Source organism: Equus przewalskii, chromosome 19 (assembly GCF_037783145.1).
Source record: "Equus przewalskii isolate Varuska chromosome 19, EquPr2, whole genome shotgun sequence".
In the NCBI taxonomy this organism is placed as follows: Eukaryota; Metazoa; Chordata; class Mammalia; order Perissodactyla; family Equidae; genus Equus; species Equus przewalskii.
The window spans coordinates 10,402,866-10,409,987 of NC_091849.1; the positions used below are offsets into that span (position 1 = coordinate 10,402,866).

The 7,122-nt window shown below is 39.4% G+C and overlaps 1 long non-coding RNA gene across 1 annotated transcript; it reads left to right on the forward strand.

The window, feature by feature from the left end:
• The first annotated feature begins 264 nt into the window (after positions 1-264).
• On the forward strand, positions 265-5,568 carry LOC139077534 (uncharacterized). Its single transcript, XR_011530158.1, has 2 exons — positions 265-451; positions 5,212-5,568. It is a non-coding gene; the product is annotated as an uncharacterized lncRNA (long non-coding RNA).
• Positions 5,569-7,122: the final 1,554 nt, after the last annotated feature.

Sequence of the window (7,122 nt, forward strand, 5' to 3'; positions counted from 1 at the left end):
AACCTAAACAGCTCACAGGTGACAGCTCTGCTGTTCTAAGGCCCACCAGTGAATGACCAGCTCACCCCACTACTGAACATGGGGACGGTTCTTTCTTCTCTCCGAGTGGCCCTGGGAGGAAAGGAGAGGGAGGAAGGACAGAGCTAAAGGGAGGGAAGTTAGCTCATTAAAGAATGAGGTGTCCAAAAGCCTGGCAAAAGGCCTATTTTTTATGCCTTGAGGTAAGAAAGCCAACTGCTTTTCCTGGAACTTGCTGTAAATTTCACATCCCCTTTTGCAAATGTCTGCTATACGGTGAGCTGTGTAGCTCCTGGACACGAGTGACAACACAAGTACACAGGAGATACAATTTATTTATAAACGCATGAGCGCTGAAAGAAGTCAAATTCATTCAGGGCTTATTTAGCTGTTTGTGGAAAGACTGTGGCATAACCTCAAAACCCCCCCGAAGGTACGTTTCAATTCTTTCAAGGCTATATTTAAATCTCGATGATACCAGTGAGTTTCTAACTTAATCACATCATATTTTGGGCTTTAAAAATGAACAGATTATTATTTCCATATGAGATTATGAGAGAAACAGTGACTATTACAATTAAAGGTATGATGCTGTGCTTTTAGATTGAAGACTACCGGCAAAAAGGGCATTTCAGGCTAAGTGTGGAAAAGGAAAGGAAAAAGGGAAAAAATAGATTGTCGTTTTCAGATTACAATTTCATTTCACTGTAATAAGATTTTGAGTTTGGTTCGTTTTGCAAGTTCAATAGTACAGCAATAGGGACTAAGGATCTTCAGGTTTGCCATTGCGTGAGAGGACTTAGCAAAGGTTAGACCTATTTTATGTATTATTTTTAATGTACATTTCACCACTTTTACTGCAGAAGTCTCTTTGGGGAAATTAGCAATGGAACAATTTCTATATTTAAGAACCACAAGCCTCCATGTTTGTTGAATTGACCTGTTGGATAACCATAATACTAGGTACAAGAAGGAAAATTTCATTAAAACAGAGTTATCGTGCCTTTTTATTTTTCTCTATTCCACTCAGTAGTCTCGGAAAACTCTGCCATAACCTTAACTTTATCTTTAAGACATAAAGTGATTACACGTTTTTGATGTATGTTTTTATTTTTGTTAATAAATAGCTTTCCTATAAGGAGCAATCAATGGCAGTCAGAAATTAGATAATTATAACCAAATTATATTTTACTATCTTTATATAAAAATATAAACATGAATATGATACAAATTTGAATATATAAAAATGCAGAAATAGTAAGTTATATCTTCCATGTTTCAATATAAAAAAAAACATAGCTAGAAGGAAAATTTCTTCAAATTCAAGAAACACTTTCTTGTCTATTAGGTTAAAATCCTAAATCCTCCAGCAAATGTATAATTCCATATTTTGAACAATATTAATATTTTGTTGTCACGCCAAATATGTAAATAGCTATTCATATTATTGTGGTGATTTGCGTGTATAATGGGAGTCAGATGGGAAAGAAAATGCCATTCTCATTTGTAGAGTAATGAAAGAACAGAATGAATCTAGAATTAAAGCTGGCCTTTAAAACAATTTAAATATAAATTAAAGCATTTCTTTATCTACTGCATATACTTATAAGCTACATAATGTCTAACTCTTGCACAAGTTTAGCTTTTTCATAGATTAATACTTAATGCTACTTTCTATGCAAATTCTTACTGAAGGATTGGCCTTAAATTCATTTTCCCCCATGGATAAGTATTCTTATCCTATGGAAAAGAACGTCCAGCTTCCTCCAGAAAGTAAATAAAGCTAAATCAGAAATAAAAAAGAAATAAATATGTCGATCCAATAGGAGAAGTATAGAAACCATCCTAGTCAAACACTTTGGCTTCAAATGAAGAGAGAAGTAAAGCAATACCTCCGAGAAAAATCCATGCCACTTCTTATACAAAACCCAAACTACCACTAGGACTTTGAGTTAGTTCAGTGTAGACATTCTGCCAGACATAATGTATTTGATAAAGCTTCTGGCTTTTTATCTTCAGACTGGTTTGCTATATTAATTCAAGAGTCTCAGGGATATGAGAAACAATGGCAATAATTCAAAATTTTTCATTATCTGTTCTTGGATGTGTCTTCATTTGTCATAACGGTTGGGCTATAATAAAGGAGCTGCTTCTGTCTTTTCATATAAATTTGGGCTTTTTCTTTCCTGGTACTAGTTTCCGTCCTCAGCTCCCCTGGCCCAGGGGAAGGGTCTGGGCTCCTTCTTCTCCAGGTAACTCAGGTCGACGTATTTGTTACTCTCAACATCAGGGCTGCCTCGGTCTCTGGGCTTTCCAGCCTTAGGAACCCCCTTTTCATCCCAACTAAAATCATGCTATTAGTGAAAGGATGAGTGAGAGCTAGACTGGCCAATTTGAAACTGATCACAAGGCCATAAAAATCCAAGAGCCAGGATTAGTAAAAGCATAGTTTATGATAGAAGCCAATCCTAGAAGGAACAGATAGCCTGGAGTAGGTCAACAATGGGAATCCCTATAAATTTCCAGAATTCTGTGTCTGGATAGGGTGTTCTCCTTCCCTTTCCCTTTTCTGTGGGTGTTTACCCATCCTCTTCCTAATGGAAGGGGACTTACCAATTAGGTAAAAAAAAAAAAGAGTCCACAATCTTATCTGTCTTGCTAAGGTTCAGTTACTATGATCATGAACCAGAGTTTTAATATAAGAGTTGGTCTGTATTGGCAAGAGAAAGGGCTGTCTGTCTCAAAGATATTTAACTCAAAAGGACCTGAATGGTTACCCCCTCTACCCCCATATTCATCAAGGGGGAAATGAGAATGGATTTATTGATGGTGAACTTGAGCCCTGGAATTAAGGTCTCGGGACAGAAAGACTAAATGGGCTTTGGGAAGTACAAGAGACAGAGATCGGAGAGGCAACTCTCCAGTGCCCACAGGAGACAGCATCTGAGTGGACAGGTAATTAGGTAGGAAAGTAATTTGCCATCTCTTGGGCCTTTGCATTGGTTGGGTTCTCTTCCTGCAACCCTCCTCTCCCTGATACCCAAGTGGAAAACTCTCACCACCTTCCAGTCTTGCTAAAATGTCACCATTTCAATGAGGCCTGCCCCACCCGTGCTATTTAAAATTGCAAACAATCCTCCACTCACCTGCTCTAGAGTCCCTATTTCTTTTCTTCTTATTATTACTTTCTAACTACATATTATATTACACGAGATCGTTTACTTTTTATGTTATCATTTATTGTCTGTCTCCCCTCAACCACAGAACAGGAAATTTTCGGTCTGTTTTGTTCACTCCTGTTTCCTAATTCTCCCAAGCACCTCGAACAGAGCCTACGGATAGGAAGAATTTCTCTCTGCGCATGGGCTCTACACCACAAGCCATTACAAATATTACCCGCTATAGTGAAGGGGTTACACAGGTTATTTTTACCTCAAAAAAAGTCACCATGACAATAGCATGGATAGTTCAGACCACTATCTCTGAATTCCTTAGCTCAGAATTTTCCATGTGTATCAGTTTCCGACCAATCCCTAAATTGCCACCAAAAACTGAGGTTCCCTTTTCAATTTGGAGCAGTTATTGCAAATAAGCAATCACCGATATACTCTGCTAGTCAAGACGCAAACTTTATTGAAAGGAGAGAGCCTTAGAAAAACAAAAAAAAGAAAGAAAGAAAAAGAAAAGTTCATCCCTCTATGAATTACTGCCACTACACTGTCAAAATAAAAACAGTAAGCAGGAAAATGGGAAGGAGAAGAATGGAAAGACAGAGAGAGAGAAAAGATGTTAATATATTAATCAGCTACATTGGGAAAAGATCTTCCTAATGGCCATTACCAGTTTATATATCATTGCTGTAAACTGTCAAATCTCAAAGTTTTTAAATTCCAGAGGAAAAAACAAAAACAGTGTGAGACAGAGTGGGATTTGAGGCCCCAAATCAGTAATCACAAGGGTCACTTTGGGCCATAGCAATTTAAGTAGCTTTTTCATCTTTGCATGGAGAGACCAGAGAAACTTTTTAAATTATGCCTCTAAAAGCTAGAAGGCCTAATGATAGGAATTTCTCTATCATTCATTCTCTCCCCGCATGTTCGGCTCTTGACATCCCGGGTTTCCCATATTTGCATTTCCACATAACTTCTAGTATTTTGTTTGGCACAGATACATTTTGTTGGATTTATTATCAGGCGGTCAAAAACTTCAGACCAATTTTGGCAACTCTTGGGTTCTCAAGGGAGATTTTAAAATTCGTAAAGTAAAAGCACTTCCAATTTTCTCTTGCAGATCATATAAATATTAAAGTGCAGAGTTCTAAAATCTCATTCCTGTGAACTGAGCCCCTGACCCTGGATAAACCATTTGAATGTTCTGGTTCCTGTAATTCTGTGTTTGTTTAGAAATATAGCTGAAAGATTATTAATGTCTTTGCCAAGCACAGGTAGAGGACTGGAGTGAGGACATGTCTTCCTCAGGGAACTGGAGCAAAGTGACGGCTAGAGCTGATGAAAACTAAGGTGAAGAAGGCGCAATGCCATTTGTTTATTCAGCGCCTCTTTAATTATTATTAGATATCAGATTTATCACTGCAAGATTATAGACACAGGGCTAGAGGGAGGAGGCAGAAAATATCAGCCCAGCTGGTTAAGGATCAGTAGAATGCCTTAAACAATATTCGGATAATGAACGAACAAATGAATGAATGAATGGGTCCATGAGAGACACAACATGCAAAAATAGAAAATCAAATAACAAAATAAGGAACTCTTTGAGTGTCAAATATTAAGCACCTTAAAGTTCAAACTAAAAAAAACGTTCCCTGTAAACCAAAGAGACAGGGAAGGTGGCTTAGAGGAAGGGGGACTTACGTGGGTATTTTTTTATAGGAACAAATAATGATGGAAGCCACAAAAGGAGATTAGTAATCAAATTATGGTACTTTGTAAATAGCATACTATACACCTCTAAAAATAATGTAAAGAAATTTTTAACAGCATGGAAAAATATTTTCAATATATCACAAAGTGGGAAAAAAGCTTTACAAATGAGTATATATAGTGAAGCTATTCTGTTAATAAAAAAAATACATAAATGCATGAATATACACATAGTTGTTAGCCAAGATGCCTCAATTAATTATTCTACGAATATATTTTTTACAATGAATATTTATTATAATTATTTTAATAGGAAAAAGCATATGTATTTTAAGTCGGTGTAGTGGTGAGCAAAACAACGATGAGAACTCACCTGCCTCTGCTGGCTTTGAAGACGGAGGAAGGAGGCCACCAGCCAAGGAATGGAATGGCCTCTGAACACTGGGAACCATCCCCAGTTTACAGCCAGCAAGGAAACATGCACCTCAGTCCTGCAACCGCGAGAAATTGAATTCTGCCAACAACCAGAAAGAGCAGGAAACAAATTCTCCCCAAGAACCTCCAGAAAGGAGCTTTGTCAGCTGACACTTTGGTTTTATTCTGGGGAGACCCACGTCGGACTTCTGACCTACGGAACTGGGAGAGAATAAAGGTGTGTTGTTTGAAACCACGAAGTTTGTAGTAATTTGTTACGGCAACTATAGACCATTCACACAGTTGGGAGGAATTTGGAAATGCAGAGAGGATGAGGGGAATGAACTTCACTCGGGTGTGGAAGTGCACATGATATATGCGGGGGCTTCAGTAGGAGGGCCGAGTGAGAGACGCTGCTGGAAGGGTCCAGGTTAGAGACGGGACGCATCAGCTGTCCTCTCCCTTGTAAGGCACCCAGGAAGGAGGCACCCAGGTGGGACGGAGGAAGGACTTTCCTTGGACTAAGTACCGGGGGAAAATGGAGGAGATTTTTAAAAAGGTTGAAAACATCCCCTCGTAGAGACTAGTAGTCTAGGAAGCAAAGGGAAAATAACTAATAAGGCAGCCAGGCAGCCGCAAAGCCCCAGCTGAAGCGTTCTGTGCTTGGCGAGTGGGGCCAGCAGCACTAATTGGCCCTGGAGCCAATTGATAAGGTGATCTCCATCACTTGATGGGGATTGGCAAGAAGCCATGGCAGAAGCTACGCGTAATCAAGATTCCGGGGGAATAATGGGAAGCTGGTACTAAAGCTCACCCATCCTCAGTCCTCTTATCGTCCCAGGTTAGGATTAAGCAATGAGGGGTGGCTAAAACTGTTTAGTCATTCCTTCAGAATGAGAGCCTGTGTTCTTCAAATTTACTCAGCCATACACAGGCAGGACTCATGTAAACAGCGGCCTGTTGGCCTCCCATTTAGCCAAACCTAAAGGAAGTGAATGGCTGTATTGAATTCTATTTTTTTTCCTTGTTTGTTGCTTCATTACATGGAGTTTGGATTAAAGCCTACACTTAATATAAATAAAAGCTGATCTGCTAAAATGTTATGAAAAAGATCATTAAATCCCAGAAAAGTAGCCATTCCTAAAACCTTAAATTTTCTGGGTTTTGATAGCCTGCCAACAACACTTTGTTTGGATTAGAATTAAGTGTCTGCCAAACTGGAAACTGTAAAACTCCATCTCAAAAGATTTTTTTATAAATTTAAATTTGTATTTTAAGCAGCTCTTCTCAAATACTCATTCTAGCAAAAGTAAGTATCTCTCCATAAAAATTGGTGAATTTATAAGGCAGTTACTTCCTACAAAGTTGGAGAGGGGCAGGAAAGAGAGACAGGCCCCAGACAACCTTATTTACCTGATGCAATTCCAGAGATTCACGAAGTTCCAGAATAAGGTGCCTTGTGGGGGAATAACATGAGAGGTAACAGTGTTCACCAGGCTCTAGTCTAGAGTGTAAGGGTGAGCCCAGCACACTCAATGCACCTTCAGTCAGGATGAAGCAGGACGGAGCATTTCAGCCCTCGCTGGCAAGGGGGCGAGAGTATGGGGATGAAGGAGAGCATCATCGTGGTGACTCTGACTTCTTGAGAGCCAGCCCAGGGCGGGCCTTTGCTAAACACTTATCAGATAGTAAGTGACGCTCAAGAGCCATAGGAGATCTTTTTCACAGATCAGCATGGCGGAGCAGAGTGGAGAAGAGTCCGTCCCTCTCCAACCACCCAGGGGAACGTAGACCCCCACTCATTCGCGGT